Below are 20,735 nucleotides of genomic sequence, written 5' to 3'. Positions count from 1 at the left end.
TTTATAAAGCCTGGAGAGAAGAAGAGGGACTCTCCTTGGAGACAAGCACATTTTGTACATGAATGATTAGTATGTAAGTACAGTGGTGTGAACCGGTGATTGGAGAACTGTCAATCACTCAATGCTCCTGGGCACCGTTGCAACTTTTGTATATGAGCCCCTCCGACTAATTGCAACCTTATCTTAGCAGAAAAAGAAGCACCCGTAACGCATTTTCGCTGTGAGCAGGGTTTGAACCTGCGCGGGGAACACCCCATTGGATTTCAAATCCAACGCCTTAACCGCTCGGCCATCACAGCTCCTCCACTTCACCTGCACCTTTTGGCCTGTGGTGAGAGATGCCTGCTCCCTGCTCCAACAGCGCTGGTTCTTTTGGAGATCATCACATGCCAGAACACTCCCTAGTCAGAAGTCACTTCTCTGGTAAATACCATTAACAGTCGTTGAAGAGACCATTGTGTGTGAAGTGTAAGGTCGTTTAGTCAGGTAAGATTTCATTCAAGGCTGACAGCACTGGTCTCCTACCCCCATGAATAGCATTTTGGTGCAGACGGCACAAGGAGCCTCTCCAGAGCAGCTTGTGTTTGAGACAGGAGATCATCACGTACAAAAGCACTCCCTTCTGAGCAATCACTTTTTAGGTGTGTGTGAGAGGAAGGTCTTTTATTTTTAGACACTGTCCAAGGACTTTGTCTTTCTCTGACAAGCATCAGTAACAAATATGCATTGTTAAGAATTTGTCTAGCTGGCTTGCAAAGCTCATCAGAGCGTGAGCACTGAATGACAGACACTATATTAGGCCTTTGATTGACTACTGCAAGCGCACTTCAAACCTCGATTTGTATTCTTTTCTCAAAGAGGAGAACCTTTCAAGTATAAAGAGAGATTCTACGTGTGCATGTTGACATGCATGGTCTGAAATGACATGCGTCTTTGGCACAACCTCTTTGCATTCACAAGTTGAACAACCTCCAGTTGCAGAAAAATTGCTTGTGTGGAAAGATGGTCTGGCTTCTCAGAGATTTTCAGAAGTTTTGAGCAGAGGGGCAGGTTTGTGGGACCTTGTGGCGCAATGGTAGCGCATCTGACTCCAGATCAGAAGGTTGCGTGTTCAAATCACGTCAAGGTCAGCCGAGAGTGAGGGGACTGCAGCCTGTGATTCCCTTCCAATAGGAGGTTTTTAGTTGCTTGTGGCATACTCGTCCGTCTGTCCAGAAATTCAGGTCCATGACTCATGACGTGTCTCCAGTGAGTTGTTGATGGTGTCAGTGAACACTGTAGACAACTCATCAGCACAGTGCCTCAGGGTGGATGGAGGCACCGAATTTGGCCCAGCTGCTTTGCATGGGTCCTGTGTCTTAGAGAGTCTGTTTACATCCCTTTCAAGTATGGAAAGAGGTGTGAAGGCACATGGAGAAATTTGTGAGCTTTACTGAGTGGTAGAGGTGATGGGGGAGCCGCAAGTGTTGACCGTCTGGGGAGGGGGCCCGGGTAGCTGGACGTTCCATTGTTTTCTGAAAGCACCAGGTGTGAATACATTGGATAGGTGTGAATAGTAGCTGAATTAGAGGGCTTCTGTAAATGGAACTGAATAAAAATGGCAAACAAAACACCCACATGCTGCAGGTATACAGAGAGCAATGCCATGAGATACATGTAAACACATAGTTGAAAGAAGTAAAGACTGCACCAAAGAGAAACTCACAAAATTATTGTAAAGAAAAAAACATTCAAATATCAAGTATAAGTTTTTCATTCCGAGCAAACAAACAGTTTTGAATGATAATGAAATCTAAAAGCAGCTTCAGAGCTGGGCTTGGCATTCTGAAGCAAGCTCATCATATCCAGGATAGTTTTTCACTGTGGACAATGTCACTGTGTCCGCTGTGTTGGATACATTCAGATTTCATGTCTAATGTCGGTGCTTGTGATTACAGACGGTATTACATCTCTACCGATGAGAACTACCATTGACAATCAGCGGGAAGTATTAAGAGCATCGAAGTGCATCAGCAGAGTGTGTTCGTGTAACAGAACGTCGATTTTAGTTAACTAAAGGTAAAATAAGGTTCATTGAAGAGAGTTCATGGGTTTATTTAGGAAGTAAACATACGCAACACCAAGTGTCAGTGTTTTCACGTCTAAGCGTTTACGTGACTATGCGACTCAGTGGCTCACACAATAAGCTCAGTGATTCGAGTTAGCAGCTAACGAGGAAATGGTTTTCCTGACCCTAGCTTAAAATCTGTTGGGCCGCACACGAGACCTGACAAGCAGTCCAAGAAGCTTTGAAGCATTGAACGCTGAGGTGACAAAGATTTATAAAAGTCAGTGTTCAAACGGGTACCGTCCACCTTCAGAATTCCCACAGTTTGTTCATGCAAGATGTTATTGAAGGCCCACTTTTAAGCAGCGCTAGTCTTGTGGTACGTGTGGAGCAGAGTGGCGCAGCGGAAGCGTGCTGGGCCCATAACCGAGAGGTCGATGGATCGAAACCATCCTCTGCTAGGCTCGTCTGTTTTCAGGACGTACTAAACAACTGTGCTCCGAAAGGCTTGCTTACAAGTCTGGGATAGGTTTCCAGGAAGAAGCCATTCACCTTCCAAAAATTGGACAAAACAGACTAAACCCAGAAGTTGCCTAACTAAGAAGCAAATCCTAGTGAATATAACCTGTTCGCCACATCTTCTTCAAAGCCCATTCACTTTGTTACCTCAACAGCGTGACATCACCTGTTTGCAACACAAGAACAACAATGGAGGCAACGGTGTACCTGCTGCTAAAGTGACGGTAAACGGTTGGACCACTGTGTTGCTTTGGGTGTACCCAAATGGCTGGCTGTGTTTGCCGGGAGACCAGTGACCTGGGGCCCGTTCTTCGTACGTCCCTTACTACATCCAAGATCAAATGACACATCCAAGATCAAATCATCGCGCTAACCGTGAGCTCGCTAATCCGGTTCCCCGAACACACCTGCTGTTGACGATTAGTACAGCTGGACGCAGTAATGTGACATCACTGGGTGTCGTAAAAGGGGCCACGCATCGATAGTAGAAACATTGATCGGCAACCCTCTGATTGGTCGTCGAAAATGTCGACGGAGCGCGCTCGGCTCGGTATTTTTCGGCAGCAGAGCAAGAACTCTTGAGTGAGGGATTTCAGGAGTTTCAGAGTTTAATCAGAACGCAAGGGAACACTGCAAAGGCTGCAAAAGCAAGGAGCGAGGGCTGGCAGGAAGTTGCTGACAAATTAAACTCGTAAGTAATTTAATAATAACAATAATAATGGAGTGGATTGATATAGCGCTTTTCAAGGCACCCAAAGCGCTTTACAATGCCACTATTCAGTCACTCTCACATTCACACACTGGTGGAGGCAGCTACAGTTGTAGCCACAGCTGCCCTGGGACAGACTGACAGAAGCCAGGCTGCCATATCGCGCCATCGGCCCCTCTGGCCAACACCAGTAGGCGGTAGGGTAGATTTATTATATTACACTATATTATCCAATATTATATTACATTATATTATAATATGTTATATTTTATCCTCTTTTACATTAGAGCCACGACAGGACCCACTAGAACATGGGAACAGGTAAAAGTGAAATATAAGAATATCCTACAGAATGGTAATATTTATCACTTATATTGCTTTTAGTCTCTTGGAAAGAGACCCTGGAATAATCTGTTTGTTTATAACAGCAACCAAGAAAAGGGCAGAGGAAAAAAAGACAGGTGGTGGTCCTGCACCCCCTCGTCAACAAGTTGGTTAAGTGAATAATACCCTCACGGGAAAATCGATATCTCTCTATGAGCACACTGTCGCGCTGAGCTAAAGGATCCTGTCTATCCCGCAATATACGCTGAATTCTGAGGACTCTCCTTATCAATCTTGCACCTTCCGCAATGGGTGGCTCGCGTATACGGACAGGACATGGCTGCGACAGGCTTCCCAAATCCACCTTCGCTTTTATAGCCGTGGTCTCTCATCTTGATTACACGAAGTAATTTACAATTGCTACTCTGAAATATGAATTAAATCTGTAATAATCACATACATGTAATAGAATGATTAATAGTACATTTCCCTTTTTTAGGAAATGACCTGTGTGAAATCAATAAATGGATCAGGTGCTGCATTGTCTTTAGTTACATTGATGTTATTTATTTATGGTGAAACAGTGGTGGAATATCGCTGTTGCTTTCGTATGATGACGCGGACATACCTGCGTGGCCGCGATCTAATCCTGTTTACATAAAGTAAACCTGCTCCCGAGCAGGTTTACGCTTACGGCTCTGTTGCTATGACAGCAAGTCCCGGATGAGCTTCGGGGAACCGACTGATCCAGGATCACGCGAAATCGTCAACAATCTAATCCGGCTAACCTACTTAGCGAGGTATGAAGAACGGGCCCCAGGTACTGCCGCCTAACTGAAAACCAAACGTAGCCAGAAAGGATTAAGATTTGTCATTCTAGCCTTTCTATAGCAGTGATAACAAGTAGCCCCCTGCAACAATTTTGATGTCTTGTGTGGAAAGAAGATGGATTGGCTTTGCAGAGATTTTCAGAAGTTTTGGGCAGAGGGGCAGGTTTGTGGGACCTTGTGGGGCAATGGTAGCGCATCTGACTCCAGATCAGAAGCTTGCGTGTTCAAATCACATCAAGGTCAACCAAGAGTGACAGGACTGCAGCCTGTTTGAATTAATATGTGACTCAAAGTCTGTGCACATGCCACTGATCGACATCTCCCACCGTTTTTGTTTATAAAGCCTGGAGAGAAGAAGAGGGACTCTCCTTGGAGACAAGCACATTTTGTACATGAATGATTAGTATGTAAGTACAGTGGTGTGAACCGGTGATTGGAGAACTGTCAATCACTCAATGCTCCTGGGCACCGTTGCAACTTTTGTATATGAGCCCCTCCGACTAATTGCAACCTTATCTTAGCAGAAAAAGAAGCACCCGTAACGCATTTTCGCTGTGAGCAGGGTTTGAACCTGCGCGGGGAACCCCCCATTGGATTTCAAATCCAACGCCTTAACCGCTCGGCCATCACAGCTCCTCCACTTCACCTGCACCTTTTGGCCTGTGGTGAGAGATGCCTGCTCCCTGCTCCAACAGCGCTGGTTCTTTTGGAGATCATCACATGCCAGAACACTCCCTAGTCAGAAGTCACTTCTCTGGTAAATACCATTAACAGTCGTTGAAGAGACCATTGTGTGTGAAGTGTAAGGTCGTTTAGTCAGGTAAGATTTCATTCAAGGCTGACAGCACTGGTCTCCTACCCCCATGAATAGCATTTTGGTGCAGACGGCACAAGGAGCCTCTCCAGAGCAGCTTGTGTTTGAGACAGGAGATCATCACGTACAAAAGCACTCCCTTCTGAGCAATCACTTTTTAGGTGTGTGTGAGAGGAAGGTCTTTTATTTTTAGACACTGTCCAAGGACTTTGTCTTTCTCTGACAAGCATCAGTAACAAATATGCATTGTTAAGAATTTGTCTAGCTGGCTTGCAAAGCTCATCAGAGCGTGAGCACTGAATGACAGACACTATATTAGGCCTTTGATTGACTACTGCAAGCGCACTTCAAACCTCGATTTGTATTCTTTTCTCAAAGAGGAGAACCTTTCAAGTATAAAGAGAGATTCTACGTGTGCATGTTGACATGCATGGTCTGAAATGACATGCGTCTTTGGCACAACCTCTTTGCATTCACAAGTTGAACAACCTCCAGTTGCAGAAAAATTGCTTGTGTGGAAAGATGGTCTGGCTTCTCAGAGATTTTCAGAAGTTTTGAGCAGAGGGGCAGGTTTGTGGGACCTTGTGGCGCAATGGTAGCGCATCTGACTCCAGATCAGAAGGTTGCGTGTTCAAATCACGTCAAGGTCAGCCGAGAGTGAGGGGACTGCAGCCTGTGATTCCCTTCCAATAGGAGGTTTTTAGTTGCTTGTGGCATACTCGTCCGTCTGTCCAGAAATTCAGGTCCATGACTCATGACGTGTCTCCAGTGAGTTGTTGATGGTGTCAGTGAACACTGTAGACAACTGATCAGCACAGTGCCTCAGGGTGGATGGAGGCACCGAATTTGGCCCAGCTGCTTTGCATGGGTCCTGTGTCTTAGAGAGTCTGTTTACATCCCTTTCAAGTATGGAAAGAGGTGTGAAGGCACATGGAGAAATTTGTGAGCTTTACTGAGTGGTAGAGGTGATGGGGGAGCCGCAAGTGTTGACCGTCTGGGGAGGGGGCCCGGGTAGCTGGACGTTCCATTGTTTTCTGAAAGCACCAGGTGTGAATACATTGGATAGGTGTGAATAGTAGCTGAATTAGAGGGCTTCTGTAAATGGAACTGAATAAAAATGGCAAACAAAACACTCGCATGCTGCAGGTATACAGAGAGCAATGCCATGTGATACATGTAAACACATAGTTGAAAGAAGTAAAGACTGCACCAAAGAGAAACTCACAAAATTATTGTAAAGAAAAAAACATTCAAATATCAAGTATAAGTTTTTCATTCCGAGCAAACAAACAGTTTTGAATGATAATGAAATCTAAAAGCAGCTTCAGAGCTGGGCTTGGCATTCTGAAGCAAGCTCATCATATCCAGGATAGTTTTTCACTGTGGACAATGTCACTGTGTCCGCTGTGTTGGATACATTCAGATTTCATGTCTAATGTCGGTGCTTGTGATTACAGACGGTATTACATCTCTACCGATGAGAACTACCATTGACAATCAGCGGGAAGTATTAAGAGCATCGAAGTGCATCAGCAGAGTGTGTTCGTGTAACAGAATGTCGATTTTAGTTAACTAAAGGTAAAATAAGGTTCATTGAAGAGAGTTCATGGGTTTATTTAGGAAGTAAACATACGCAACACCAAGTGTCAGTGTTTTCACGTCTAAGCGTTTACGTGACTATGCGACTCAGTGGCTCACACAATAAGCTCAGTGATTCGAGTTAGCAGCTAACGAGGAAATGGTTGGCTGACCCTAGCTTAAAATCTGTTGGGCCGCACACGAGACCTGACAAGCAGTCCAAGAAGCTTTGAAGCATTGAACGCTGAGGTGACAAAGATTTATAAAAGTCAGTGTTCAAACGGGTACCGTCCACCTTCAGAATTCCCACAGTTTGTTCATGCAAGATGTTATTGAAGGCCCACTTTTAAGCAGCGCTAGTCTTGTGGTACGTGTGGAGCAGAGTGGCGCAGCGGAAGCGTGCTTGGCCCATAACCCAGAGGTCGATGGATCGAAACCATCCTCTGCTAGGCTCGTCTGTTTTCAGGACGTACTAAACAACTGTGCTCCGAAAGGCTTGCTTACAAGTCTGGGATAGGTTTCCAGGAAGAAGCCATTCACCTTCCAAAAATTGGACAAAACAGACTAAACCCAGAAGTTGCCTAACTAAGAAGCAAATCCTAGTGAATATAACCTGTTCGCCACATCTTCTTCAAAGCCCATTCACTTTGTTACCTCAACAGCGTGACATCACCTGTTTGCAACACAAGAACAACAATGGAGGCAACGGTGTACCTGCTGCTAAAGTGACGGTAAACGGTTGGACCACTGTGTTGCTTTGGGTGTACCCAAATGGCTGGCTGTGTTTGCCGGGAGACCAGTGACCAGGTACTGCCGCCTAACTGAAAACCAAACGTAGCCAGAAAGGATTAAGATTTGTCATTCTAGCCTTTCTATAGCAGTGATAACAAGTAGCCCCCTGCAACAATTTTGATGTCTTGTGTGGAAAGAAGATGGATTGGCTTTGCAGAGATTTTCAGAAGTTTTGGGCAGAGGGGCAGGTTTGTGGGACCTTGTGGGGCAATGGTAGCGCATCTGACTCCAGATCAGAAGCTTGCGTGTTCAAATCACATCAAGGTCAACCAAGAGTGACAGGACTGCAGCCTGTTTGAATTAATATGTGACTCAAAGTCTGTGCACATGCCACTGATCGACATCTCCCACCGTTTTTGTTTATAAAGCCTGGAGAGAAGAAGAGGGACTCTCCTTGGAGACAAGCACATTTTGTACATGAATGATTAGTATGTAAGTACAGTGGTGTGAACCGGTGATTGGAGAACTGTCAATCACTCAATGCTCCTGGGCACCGTTGCAACTTTTGTATATGAGCCCCTCCGACTAATTGCAACCTTATCTTAGCAGAAAAAGAAGCACCCGTAACGCATTTTCGCTGTGAGTAGGGTTTGAACCTGCGCGGGGAACACCCCATTGGATTTCAAATCCAACGCCTTAACCTCTCGGCCATCACAGCTCCTCCACTTCACCTGCACCTTTTGGCCTGTGGTGAGAGATGCCTGCTCCCTGCTCCAACAGCGCTGGTTCTTTTGGAGATCATCACATGCCAGAACACTCCCTAGTCAGAAGTCACTTCTCTGGTAAATACCATTAACAGTCGTTGAAGAGACCATTGTGTGTGAAGTGTAAGGTCGTTTAGTCAGGTAAGATTTCATTCAAGGCTGACAGCACTGGTCTCCTACCCCCATGAATAGCATTTTGGTGCAGACGGCACAAGGAGCCTCTCCAGAGCAGCTTGTGTTTGAGACAGGAGATCATCACGTACAAAAGCACTCCCTTCTGAGCAATCACTTTTTAGGTGTGTGTGAGAGGAAGGTCTTTTATTTTTAGACACTGTCCAAGGACTTTGTCTTTCTCTGACAAGCATCAGTAACAAATATGCATTGTTAAGAATTTGTCTAGCTGGCTTGCAAAGCTCATCAGAGCGTGAGCACTGAATGACAGACACTATATTAGGCCTTTGATTGACTACTGCAAGCGCACTTCAAACCTCGATTTGTATTCTTTTCTCAAAGAGGAGAACCTTTCAAGTATAAAGAGAGATTCTACGTGTGCATGTTGACATGCATGGTCTGAAATGACATGCGTCTTTGGCACAACCTCTTTGCATTCACAAGTTGAACAACCTCCAGTTGCAGAAAAATTGCTTGTGTGGAAAGATGGTCTGGCTTCTCAGAGATTTTCAGAAGTTTTGAGCAGAGGGGCAGGTTTGTGGGACCTTGTGGCGCAATGGTAGCGCATCTGACTCCAGATCAGAAGGTTGCGTGTTCAAATCACGTCAAGGTCAGCCGAGAGTGAGGGGACTGCAGCCTGTGATTCCCTTCCAATAGGAGGTTTTTAGTTGCTTGTGGCATACTCGTCCGTCTGTCCAGAAATTCAGGTCCACGACTCATGACGTGTCTCCAGTGAGTTGTTGATGGTGTCAGTGAACACTGTAGACAACTGATCAGCACAGTGCCTCAGGGTGGATGGAGGCACCGAATTTGGCCCAGCTGCTTTGCATGGGTCCTGTGTCTTAGAGAGTCTGTTTACATCCCTTTCAAGTATGGAAAGAGGTGTGAAGGCACATGGAGAAATTTGTGAGCTTTACTGAGTGGTAGAGGTGATGGGGGAGCCGCAAGTGTTGACCGTCTGGGGAGGGGGCCCGGGTAGCTGGACGTTCCATTGTTTTCTGAAAGCACCAGGTGTGAATACATTGGATAGGTGTGAATAGTAGCTGAATTAGAGGGCTTCTGTAAATGGAACTGAATAAAAATGGCAAACAAAACACTCGCATGCTGCAGGTATACAGAGAGCAATGCCATGAGATACATGTAAACACATAGTTGAAAGAAGTAAAGACTGCACCAAAGAGAAACTCACAAAATTATTGTAAAGAAAAAAACATTCAAATATCAAGTATAAGTTTTTCATTCCGAGCAAACAAACAGTTTTGAATGATAATGAAATCTAAAAGCAGCTTCAGAGCTGGGCTTGGCATTCTGAAGCAAGCTCATCATATCCAGGATAGTTTTTCACTGTGGACAATGTCACTGTGTCCGCTGTGTTGGATACATTCAGATTTCGTGTCTAATGTCGGTGCTTGTGATTACAGACGGTATTACATCTCTACCGATGAGAACTACCATTGACAATCAGCGGGAAGTATTAAGAGCATCGAAGTGCATCAGCAGAGTGTGTTCGTGTAACAGAACGTCGATTTTAGTTAACTAAAGGTAAAATAAGGTTCATTGAAGAGAGTTCATGGGTTTATTTAGGAAGTAAACATACGCAACACCAAGTGTCAGTGTTTTCACGTCTAAGCGTTTACGTGACTATGCGACTCAGTGGCTCACACAATAAGCTCAGTGATTCGAGTTAGCAGCTAACGAGGAAATGGTTTTCCTGACCCTAGCTTAAAATCTGTTGGGCCGCACACGAGACCTGACAAGCAGTCCAAGAAGCTTTGAAGCATTGAACGCTGAGGTGACAAAGATTTATAAAAGTCAGTGTTCAAACGGGTACCGTCCACCTTCAGAATTCCCACAGTTTGTTCATGCAAGATGTTATTGAAGGCCCACTTTTAAGCAGCGCTAGTCTTGTGGTACGTGTGGAGCAGAGTGGCGCAGCGGAAGCGTGCTGGGCCCATAACCCAGAGGTCGATGGATCGAAACCATCCTCTGCTAGGCTCGTCTGTTTTCAGGATGTACTAAACAACTGTCCTCCGAAAGGCTTGCTTACAAGTCTGGGATAGGTTTCCAGGAAGAAGCCATTCACCTTCCAAAAATTGGACAAAACAGACTAAACCCAGAAGTTGCCTAACTAAGAAGCAAATCCTAGTGAATATAACCTGTTCGCCACATCTTCTTCAAAGCCCATTCACTTTGTTACCTCAACAGCGTGACATCACCTGTTTGCAACACAAGAACAACAATGGAGGCAACGGTGTACCTGCTGCTAAAGTGACGGTAAACGGTTGGACCACTGTGTTGCTTTGGGTGTACCCAAATGGCTGGCTGTGTTTGCCGGGAGACCAGTGACCAGGTACTGCCGCCTAACTGAAAACCAAACGTAGCCAGAAAGGATTAAGATTTGTCATTCTAGCCTTTCTATAGCAGTGATAACAAGTAGCCCCCTGCAACAATTTTGATGTCTTGTGTGGAAAGAAGATGGATTGGCTTTGCAGAGATTTTCAGAAGTTTTGGGCAGAGGGGCAGGTTTGTGGGACCTTGTGGGGCAATGGTAGCGCATCTGACTCCAGATCAGAAGCTTGCGTGTTCAAATCACATCAAGGTCAACCAAGAGTGACAGGACTGCAGCCTGTTTGAATTAATATGTGACTCAAAGTCTGTGCACATGCCACTGATCGACATCTCCCACCGTTTTTGTTTATAAAGCCTGGAGAGAAGAAGAGGGACTCTCCTTGGAGACAAGCACATTTTGTACATGAATGATTAGTATGTAAGTACAGTGGTGTGAACCGGTGATTGGAGAACTGTCAATCACTCAATGCTCCTGGGCACCGTTGCAACTTTTGTATATGAGCCCCTCCGACTAATTGCAACCTTATCTTAGCAGAAAAAGAAGCACCCGTAACGCATTTTCGCTGTGAGCAGGGTTTGAACCTGCGCGGGGAACACCCCATTGGATTTCAAATCCAACGCCTTAACCTCTCGGCCATCACAGCTCCTCCACTTCACCTGCACCTTTTGGCCTGTGGTGAGAGATGCCTGCTCCCTGCTCCAACAGCGCTGGTTCTTTTGGAGATCATCACATGCCAGAACACTCCCTAGTCAGAAGTCACTTCTCTGGTAAATACCATTAACAGTCGTTGAAGAGACCATTGTGTGTGAAGTGTAAGGTCGTTTAGTCAGGTAAGATTTCATTCAAGGCTGACAGCACTGGTCTCCTACCCCCATGAATAGCATTTTGGTGCAGACGGCACAAGGAGCCTCTCCAGAGCAGCTTGTGTTTGAGACAGGAGATCATCACGTACAAAAGCACTCCCTTCTGAGCAATCACTTTTTAGGTGTGTGTGAGAGGAAGGTCTTTTATTTTTAGACACTGTCCAAGGACTTTGTCTTTCTCTGACAAGCATCAGTAACAAATATGCATTGTTAAGAATTTGTCTAGCTGGCTTGCAAAGCTCATCAGAGCGTGAGCACTGAATGACAGACACTATATTAGGCCTTTGATTGACTACTGCAAGCGCACTTCAAACCTCGATTTGTATTCTTTTCTCAAAGAGGAGAACCTTTCAAGTATAAAGAGAGATTCTACGTGTGCATGTTGACATGCATGGTCTGAAATGACATGCGTCTTTGGCACAACCTCTTTGCATTCACAAGTTGAACAACCTCCAGTTGCAGAAAAATTGCTTGTGTGGAAAGATGGTCTGGCTTCTCAGAGATTTTCAGAAGTTTTGAGCAGAGGGGCAGGTTTGTGGGACCTTGTGGCGCAATGGTAGCGCATCTGACTCCAGATCAGAAGGTTGCGTGTTCAAATCACGTCAAGGTCAGCCGAGAGTGAGGGGACTGCAGCCTGTGATTCCCTTCCAATAGGAGGTTTTTAGTTGCTTGTGGCATACTCGTCCGTCTGTCCAGAAATTCAGGTCCATGACTCATGACGTGTCTCCAGTGAGTTGTTGATGGTGTCAGTGAACACTGTAGACAACTGATCAGCACAGTGCCTCAGGGTGGATGGAGGCACCGAATTTGGCCCAGCTGCTTTGCATGGGTCCTGTGTCTTAGAGAGTCTGTTTACATCCCTTTCAAGTATGGAAAGAGGTGTGAAGGCACATGGAGAAATTTGTGAGCTTTACTGAGTGGTAGAGGTGATGGGGGAGCCGCAAGTGTTGACCGTCTGGGGAGGGGGCCCGGGTAGCTGGACGTTCCATTGTTTTCTGAAAGCACCAGGTGTGAATACATTGGATAGGTGTGAATAGTAGCTGAATTAGAGGGCTTCTGTAAATGGAACTGAATAAAAATGGCAAACAAAACACTCGCATGCTGCAGGTATACAGAGAACCATGCCATGAGATACATGTAAACACATAGTTGAAAGAAGTAAAGACTGCACCAAAGAGAAACTCACAAAATTATTGTAAAGAAAAAAACATTCAAATATCAAGTATAAGTTTTTCATTCCGAGCAAACAAACAGTTTTGAATGATAATGAAATCTAAAAGCAGCTTCAGAGCTGGGCTTGGCATTCTGAAGCAAGCTCATCATATCCAGGATAGTTTTTCACTGTGGACAATGTCACTGTGTCCGCTGTGTTGGATACATTCAGATTTCGTGTCTAATGTCGGTGCTTGTGATTACAGACGGTATTACATCTCTACCGATAAGAACTACCATTGACAATCAGCGGGAAGTATTAAGAGCATCGAAGTGCATCAGCAGAGTGTGTTCGTGTAACAGAACGTCGATTTTAGTTAACTAAAGGTAAAATAAGGTTCATTGAAGAGAGTTCATGGGTTTATTTAGGAAGTAAACATACGCAACACCAAGTGTCAGTGTTTTCACGTCTAAGCGTTTACGTGACTATGCGACTCAGTGGCTCACACAATAAGCTCAGTGATTCGAGTTAGCAGCTAACGAGGAAATGGTTGGCTGACCCTAGCTTAAAATCTGTTGGGCCGCACACGAGACCTGACAAGCAGTCCAAGAAGCTTTGAAGCATTGAACGCTGAGGTGACAAAGATTTATAAAAGTCAGTGTTCAAACGGGTACCGTCCACCTTCAGAATTCCCACAGTTTGTTCATGCAAGATGTTATTGAAGGCCCACTTTTAAGCAGCGCTAGTCTTGTGGTACGTGTGGAGCAGAGTGGCGCAGCGGAAGCGTGCTGGGCCCATAACCCAGAGGTCGATGGATCGAAACCATCCTCTGCTAGGCTCGTCTGTTTTCAGGACGTACTAAACAACTGTGCTCCGAAAGGCTTGCTTACAAGTCTGGGATAGGTTTCCAGGAAGAAGCCATTCACCTTCCAAAAATTGGACAAAACAGACTAAACCCAGAAGTTGCCTAACTAAGAAGCAAATCCTAGTGAATATAACCTGTTCGCCACATCTTCTTCAAAGCCCATTCACTTTGTTACCTCAACAGCGTGACATCACCTGTTTGCAACACAAGAACAACAATGGAGGCAACGGTGTACCTGCTGCTAAAGTGACGGTAAACGGTTGGACCACTGTGTTGCTTTGGGTGTACCCAAATGGCTGGCTGTGTTTGCCGGGAGACCAGTGACCAGGTACTGCCGCCTAACTGAAAACCAAACGTAGCCAGAAAGGATTAAGATTTGTCATTCTAGCCTTTCTATAGCAGTGATAACAAGTAGCCCCCTGCAACAATTTTGATGTCTTGTGTGGAAAGAAGATGGATTGGCTTTGCAGAGATTTTCAGAAGTTTTGGGCAGAGGGGCAGGTTTGTGGGACCTTGTGGGGCAATGGTAGCGCATCTGACTCCAGATCAGAAGCTTGCGTGTTCAAATCACATCAAGGTCAACCAAGAGTGACAGGACTGCAGCCTGTTTGAATTAATATGTGACTCAAAGTCTGTGCACATGCCACTGATCGACATCTCCCACCGTTTTTGTTTATAAAGCCTGGAGAGAAGAAGAGGGACTCTCCTTGGAGACAAGCACATTTTGTACATGAATGATTAGTATGTAAGTACAGTGGTGTGAACCGGTGATTGGAGAACTGTCAATCACTCAATGCTCCTGGGCACCGTTGCAACTTTTGTATATGAGCCCCTCCGACTAATTGCAACCTTATCTTAGCAGAAAAAGAAGCACCCGTAACGCATTTTCGCTGTGAGTAGGGTTTGAACCTGCGCGGGGAACCCCCCATTGGATTTCAAATCCAACGCCTTAACCTCTCGGCCATCACAGCTCCTCCACTTCACCTGCACCTTTTGGCCTGTGGTGAGAGATGCCTGCTCCCTGCTCCAACAGCGCTGGTTCTTTTGGAGATCATCACATGCCAGAACACTCCCTAGTCAGAAGTCACTTCTCTGGTAAATACCATTAACAGTCGTTGAAGAGACCATTGTGTGTGAAGTGTAAGGTCGTTTAGTCAGGTAAGATTTCATTCAAGGCTGACAGCACTGGTCTCCTACCCCCATGAATAGCATTTTGGTGCAGACGGCACAAGGAGCCTCTCCAGAGCAGCTTGTGTTTGAGACAGGAGATCATCACGTACAAAAGCACTCCCTTCTGAGCAATCACTTTTTAGGTGTGTGTGAGAGGAAGGTCTTTTATTTTTAGACACTGTCCAAGGACTTTGTCTTTCTCTGACAAGCATCAGTAACAAATATGCATTGTTAAGAATTTGTCTAGCTGGCTTGCAAAGCTCATCAGAGCGTGAGCACTGAATGACAGACACTATATTAGGCCTTTGATTGACTACTGCAAGCGCACTTCAAACCTCGATTTGTATTCTTTTCTCAAAGAGGAGAACCTTTCAAGTATAAAGAGAGATTCTACGTGTGCATGTTGACATGCATGGTCTGAAATGACATGCGTCTTTGGCACAACCTCTTTGCATTCACAAGTTGAACAACCTCCAGTTGCAGAAAAATTGCTTGTGTGGAAAGATGGTCTGGCTTCTCAGAGATTTTCAGAAGTTTTGAGCAGAGGGGCAGGTTTGTGGGACCTTGTGGCGCAATGGTAGCGCATCTGACTCCAGATCAGAAGGTTGCGTGTTCAAATCACGTCAAGGTCAGCCGAGAGTGAGGGGACTGCAGCCTGTGATTCCCTTCCAATAGGAGGTTTTTAGTTGCTTGTGGCATACTCGTCCGTCTGTCCAGAAATTCAGGTCCATGACTCATGACGTGTCTCCAGTGAGTTGTTGATGGTGTCAGTGAACACTGTAGACAACTGATCAGCACAGTGCCTCAGGGTGGATGGAGGCACCGAATTTGGCCCAGCTGCTTTGCATGGGTCCTGTGTCTTAGAGAGTCTGTTTACATCCCTTTCAAGTATGGAAAGAGGTGTGAAGGCACATGGAGAAATTTGTGAGCTTTACTGAGTGGTAGAGGTGATGGGGGAGCCGCAAGTGTTGACCGTCTGGGGAGGGGGCCCGGGTAGCTGGACGTTCCATTGTTTTCTGAAAGCACCAGGTGTGAATACATTGGATAGGTGTGAATAGTAGCTGAATTAGAGGGCTTCTGTAAATGGAACTGAATAAAAATGGCAAACAAAACACCCACATGCTGCAGGTATACAGAGAGCAATGCCATGAGATACATGTAAACACATAGTTGAAAGAAGTAAAGACTGCACCAAAGAGAAACTCACAAAATTATTGTAAAGAAAAAAACATTCAAATATCAAGTATAAGTTTTTCATTCCGAGCAAACAAACAGTTTTGAATGATAATGAAATCTAAAAGCAGCTTCAGAGCTGGGCTTGGCATTCTGAAGCAAGCTCATCATATCCAGGATAGTTTTTCACTGTGGACAATGTCACTGTGTCCGCTGTGTTGGATACATTCAGATTTCATGTCTAATGTCGGTGCTTGTGATTACAGACGGTATTACATCTCTACCGATGAGAACTACCATTGACAATCAGCGGGAAGTATTAAGAGCATCGAAGTGCATCAGCAGAGTGTGTTCGTGTAACAGAATGTCGATTTTAGTTAACTAAAGGTAAAATAAGGTTCATTGAAGAGAGTTCATGGGTTTATTTAGGAAGTAAACATACGCAACACCAAGTGTCAGTGTTTTCACGTCTAAGCGTTTACGTGACTATGCGACTCAGTGGCTCACACAATAAGCTCAGTGATTCGAGTTAGCAGCTAACGAGGAAATGGTTGGCTGACCCTAGCTTAAAATCTGTTGGGCCGCACACGAGACCTGACAAGCAGTCCAAGAAGCTTTGAAGCATTGAACGCTGAGGTGACAAAGATTTATAAAAGTCAGTGTTCAAACGGGTACCGTCCACCTTCAGAATTCCCACAGTTTGTTCATGCAAGATGTTATTGAAGGCCCACTTTTAAGCAGCGCTAGTCTTGTGGTACGTGTGGAGCAGAGTGGCGCAGCGGAAGCGTGCTGGGCCCATAACCCAGAGGTCGATGGATCGAAACCATCCTCTGCTAGGCTCGTCTGTTTTCAGGACGTACTAAACAACTGTCCTCCGAAAGGCTTGCTTACAAGTCTGGGATAGGTTTCCAGGAAGAAGCCATTCACCTTCCAAAAATTGGACAAAACAGACTAAACCCAGAAGTTGCCTAACTAAGAAGCAAATCCTAGTGAATATAACCTGTTCGCCACATCTTCTTCAAAGCCCATTCACTTTGTTACCTCAACAGCGTGACATCACCTGTTTGCAACACAAGAACAACAATGGAGGCAACGGTGTACCTGCTGCTAAAGTGACGGTAAACGGTTGGACCACTGTGTTGCTTTGGGTGTACCCAAATGGCTGGCTGTGTTTGTCGGGAGACCAGTGACCAGGTACTGCCGCCTAACTGAAAACCAAACGTAGCCAGAAAGGATTAAGATTTGTCATTCTAGCCTTTCTATAGCAGTGATAACAAGTAGCCCCCTGCAACAATTTTGATGTCTTGTGTGGAAAGAAGATGGATTGGCTTTGCAGAGATTTTCAGAAGTTTTGGGCAGAGGGGCAGGTTTGTGGGACCTTGTGGGGCAATGGTAGCGCATCTGACTCCAGATCAGAAGCTTGCGTGTTCAAATCACATCAAGGTCAACCAAGAGTGACAGGACTGCAGCCTGTTTGAATTAATATGTGACTCAAAGTCTGTGCACATGCCACTGATCGACATCTCCCACCGTTTTTGTTTATAAAGCCTGGAGAGAAGAAGAGGGACTCTCCTTGGAGACAAGCACATTTTGTACATGAATGATTAGTATGTAAGTACAGTGGTGTGAACCGGTGATTGGAGAACTGTCAATCACTCAATGCTCCTGGGCACCGTTGCAACTTTTGTATATGAGCCCCTCCGACTAATTGCAACCTTATCTTAGCAGAAAAAGAAGCACCCGTAACGCATTTTCGCTGTGAGCAGGGTTTGAACCTGCGCGGGGAACCCCCCATTGGATTTCAAATCCAACGCCTTAACCTCTCGGCCATCACAGCTCCTCCACTTCACCTGCACCTTTTGGCCTGTGGTGAGAGATGCCTGCTCCCTGCTCCAACAGCGCTGGTTCTTTTGGAGATCATCACATGCCAGAACACTCCCTAGTCAGAAGTCACTTCTCTGGTAAATACCATTAACAGTCGTTGAAGAGACCATTGTGTGTGAAGTGTAAGGTCGTTTAGTCAGGTAAGATTTCATTCAAGGCTGACAGCACTGGTCTCCTACCCCCATGAATAGCATTTTGGTGCAGACGGCACAAGGAGCCTCTCCAGAGCAGCTTGTGTTTGAGACAGGAGATCATCACGTACAAAAGCACTCCCTTCTGAGCAATCACTTTTTAGGTGTGTGTGAGAGGAAGGTCTTTTATTTTTAGACACTGTCCAAGGACTTTGTCTTTCTCTGACAAGCATCAGTAACAAATATGCATTGTTAAGAATTTGTCTAGCTGGCTTGCAAAGCTCATCAGAGCGTGAGCACTGAATGACAGACACTATATTAGGCCTTTGATTGACTACTGCAAGCGCACTTCAAACCTCGATTTGTATTCTTTTCTCAAAGAGGAGAACCTTTCAAGTATAAAGAGAGATTCTACGTGTGCATGTTGACATGCATGGTCTGAAATGACATGCGTCTTTGGCACAACCTCTTTGCATTCACAAGTTGAACAACCTCCAGTTGCAGAAAAATTGCTTGTGTGGAAAGATGGTCTGGCTTCTCAGAGATTTTCAGAAGTTTTGAGCAGAGGGGCAGGTTTGTGGGACCTTGTGGCGCAATGGTAGCGCATCTGACTCCAGATCAGAAGGTTGCGTGTTCAAATCACGTCAAGGTCAGCCGAGAGTGAGGGGACTGCAGCCTGTGATTCCCTTCCAATAGGAGGTTTTTAGTTGCTTGTGGCATACTCGTCCGTCTGTCCAGAAATTCAGGTCCATGACTCATGACGTGTCTCCAGTGAGTTGTTGATGGTGTCAGTGAACACTGTAGACAACTGATCAGCACAGTGCCTCAGGGTGGATGGAGGCACCGAATTTGGCCCAGCTGCTTTGCATGGGTCCTGTGTCTTAGAGAGTCTGTTTACATCCCTTTCAAGTATGGAAAGAGGTGTGAAGGCACATGGAGAAATTTGTGAGCTTTACTGAGTGGTAGAGGTGATGGGGGAGCCGCAAGTGTTGACCGTCTGGGGAGGGGGCCCGGGTAGCTGGACGTTCCATTGTTTTCTGAAAGCACCAGGTGTGAATACATTGGATAGGTGTGAATAGTAGCTGAATTAGAGGGCTTCTGTAAATGGAACTGAATAAAAATGGCAAACAAAACACTCGCATGCTGCAGGTATACAGAGAACCATGCCATGAGATACATGTAAACACATAGTTGAAAGAAGTAAAGACTGCACCAAAGAGAAACTCACAAAATTATTGTAAAGAAAAAAACATTCAAATATCAAGTATAAGTTTTTCATTCCGAGCAAACAAACAGTTTTGAATGATAATGAAATCTAAAAGCAGCTTCAGAGCTGGGCTTGGCATTCTGAAGCAAGCTCATCATATCCAGGATAGTTTTTCACTGTGGACAATGTCACTGTGTCCGCTGTGTTGGATACATTCAGATTTCGTGTCTAATGTCGGTGCTTGTGATTACAGACGGTATTACATCTCTACCGATGAGAACTACCATTGACAATCAGCGGGAAGTATTAAGAGCATCGAAGTGCATCAGCAGAGTGTGTTCGTGTAACAGAACGTCGATTTTAGTTAACTAAAGGTAAAATAAGGTTCATTGAAGAGAGTTCATGGGTTTATTTAGGAAGTAAACATACGCAACACCAAGTGTCAGTGTTTTCACGTCTAAGCGTTTACGTGACTATGCGACTCAGTGGCTCACACAATAAGCTCAGTGATTCGAGTTAGCAGCTAACGAGGAAATGGTTGGCTGACCCTAGCTTAAAATCTGTTGGGCCGCACACGAGACCTGACAAGCAGTCCAAGAAGCTTTGAAGCATTGAACGCTGAGGTGACAAAGATTTATAAAAGTCAGTGTTCAAACGGGTACCGTCCACCTTCAGAATTCCCACAGTTTGTTCATGCAAGATGTTATTGAAGGCCCACTTTTAAGCAGCGCTAGTCTTGTGGTACGTGTGGAGCAGAGTGGCGCAGCGGAAGCGTGCTGGGCCCATAACCCAGAGGTCGATGGATCGAAACCATCCTCTGCTAGGCTCGTCTGTTTTCAGGACGTACTAAACAACTGTTCTCCGAAAGGCTTGCTTACAAGTCTGGGATAGGTTTCCAGGAAGAAGCCATTCACCTTCCTAAAATTGGACAAAACAGACTAAACCCAGAAGTTGCCTAACTACCCAGATAGCAAGGAGACATTGAACAGATGTTGATTTTCCATCTGAACCATCAGAATCGTCAGGATTGAAATGTCAACACAAAACCAATGTTGAAACAACATTGAAATACTGATGAAACCTTACACTGACATTGAAATAACATTGATTCACTGTTGTTCTGTCATCGTTGATTGTTGATCTATTTATAGTTGACAAGGTGACAACAATCACGTTGAAAAACCATCGACGGGCAGCAGGTGAGTAAGTGACGGAAGTGACGGACAAGGTAAGCGACTCATGTTGTAACTGACGTCAGACGCCGGAGATTTTGGTGGAAAATTAAAGCAAATGGTAGTTTAGATTTGAACAAATTCATTTAAGCTTCAGCATTACCAAATACACTTATCAATTGTCTTATAACTAACACTATTTGTCTAAATAATCTCCAACACCCTGGAGAACAACGAGGAGAGTTTAGAGACTCTCCAAGATTACATCGATCAGTGCTT

The 20,735-nt window shown here is 45.2% G+C and overlaps 16 non-coding genes across 16 annotated transcripts; 10 read left to right on the top strand and 6 right to left on the bottom strand.

Moving 5' to 3' along the window:
* Positions 1-216: 216 nt before the first annotated feature.
* On the bottom strand, positions 217-299 carry trnas-uga (transfer RNA serine (anticodon UGA)). The gene has a single exon. It is a non-coding gene; the product is annotated as a tRNA-Ser (tRNA).
* A 759-nt stretch (positions 300-1,058) lies between these two features.
* On the top strand, positions 1,059-1,130 carry trnaw-cca (transfer RNA tryptophan (anticodon CCA)). The gene has a single exon. It is a non-coding gene; the product is annotated as a tRNA-Trp (tRNA).
* A 3,849-nt stretch (positions 1,131-4,979) lies between these two features.
* trnas-uga (transfer RNA serine (anticodon UGA)) lies at positions 4,980-5,062 on the bottom strand. The gene has a single exon. It is a non-coding gene; the product is annotated as a tRNA-Ser (tRNA).
* Positions 5,063-5,821: 759 nt separating this feature from the next.
* Positions 5,822-5,893, top strand: trnaw-cca (transfer RNA tryptophan (anticodon CCA)). The gene has a single exon. It is a non-coding gene; the product is annotated as a tRNA-Trp (tRNA).
* A 2,295-nt stretch (positions 5,894-8,188) lies between these two features.
* On the bottom strand, positions 8,189-8,271 carry trnas-uga (transfer RNA serine (anticodon UGA)). The gene has a single exon. It is a non-coding gene; the product is annotated as a tRNA-Ser (tRNA).
* A 759-nt stretch (positions 8,272-9,030) lies between these two features.
* trnaw-cca (transfer RNA tryptophan (anticodon CCA)) lies at positions 9,031-9,102 on the top strand. Its single transcript has one exon. It is a non-coding gene; the product is annotated as a tRNA-Trp (tRNA).
* A 1,306-nt stretch (positions 9,103-10,408) lies between these two features.
* On the top strand, positions 10,409-10,480 carry trnam-cau (transfer RNA methionine (anticodon CAU)). The gene has a single exon. It is a non-coding gene; the product is annotated as a tRNA-Met (tRNA).
* Positions 10,481-11,398: 918 nt separating this feature from the next.
* On the bottom strand, positions 11,399-11,481 carry trnas-uga (transfer RNA serine (anticodon UGA)). Its single transcript has one exon. It is a non-coding gene; the product is annotated as a tRNA-Ser (tRNA).
* A 759-nt stretch (positions 11,482-12,240) lies between these two features.
* trnaw-cca (transfer RNA tryptophan (anticodon CCA)) lies at positions 12,241-12,312 on the top strand. Its single transcript has one exon. It is a non-coding gene; the product is annotated as a tRNA-Trp (tRNA).
* Positions 12,313-13,617: 1,305 nt separating this feature from the next.
* trnam-cau (transfer RNA methionine (anticodon CAU)) lies at positions 13,618-13,689 on the top strand. The gene has a single exon. It is a non-coding gene; the product is annotated as a tRNA-Met (tRNA).
* Positions 13,690-14,607: 918 nt separating this feature from the next.
* On the bottom strand, positions 14,608-14,690 carry trnas-uga (transfer RNA serine (anticodon UGA)). Its single transcript has one exon. It is a non-coding gene; the product is annotated as a tRNA-Ser (tRNA).
* A 759-nt stretch (positions 14,691-15,449) lies between these two features.
* On the top strand, positions 15,450-15,521 carry trnaw-cca (transfer RNA tryptophan (anticodon CCA)). Its single transcript has one exon. It is a non-coding gene; the product is annotated as a tRNA-Trp (tRNA).
* Positions 15,522-16,826: 1,305 nt separating this feature from the next.
* On the top strand, positions 16,827-16,898 carry trnam-cau (transfer RNA methionine (anticodon CAU)). Its single transcript has one exon. It is a non-coding gene; the product is annotated as a tRNA-Met (tRNA).
* A 918-nt stretch (positions 16,899-17,816) lies between these two features.
* On the bottom strand, positions 17,817-17,899 carry trnas-uga (transfer RNA serine (anticodon UGA)). The gene has a single exon. It is a non-coding gene; the product is annotated as a tRNA-Ser (tRNA).
* Positions 17,900-18,658: 759 nt separating this feature from the next.
* trnaw-cca (transfer RNA tryptophan (anticodon CCA)) lies at positions 18,659-18,730 on the top strand. The gene has a single exon. It is a non-coding gene; the product is annotated as a tRNA-Trp (tRNA).
* A 1,305-nt stretch (positions 18,731-20,035) lies between these two features.
* On the top strand, positions 20,036-20,107 carry trnam-cau (transfer RNA methionine (anticodon CAU)). Its single transcript has one exon. It is a non-coding gene; the product is annotated as a tRNA-Met (tRNA).
* Positions 20,108-20,735: the final 628 nt, after the last annotated feature.

Source organism: Rhamphochromis longiceps, linkage group LG23, assembly GCF_057381845.1.
Source record: "Rhamphochromis longiceps isolate RC_006_pf linkage group LG23, R_longiceps_female_GT1.1, whole genome shotgun sequence".
NCBI classification, from domain to species: Eukaryota; Metazoa; Chordata; class Actinopteri; order Cichliformes; family Cichlidae; genus Rhamphochromis; species Rhamphochromis longiceps.
This window is presented reverse-complemented; position numbering and strand designations above follow the sequence as displayed.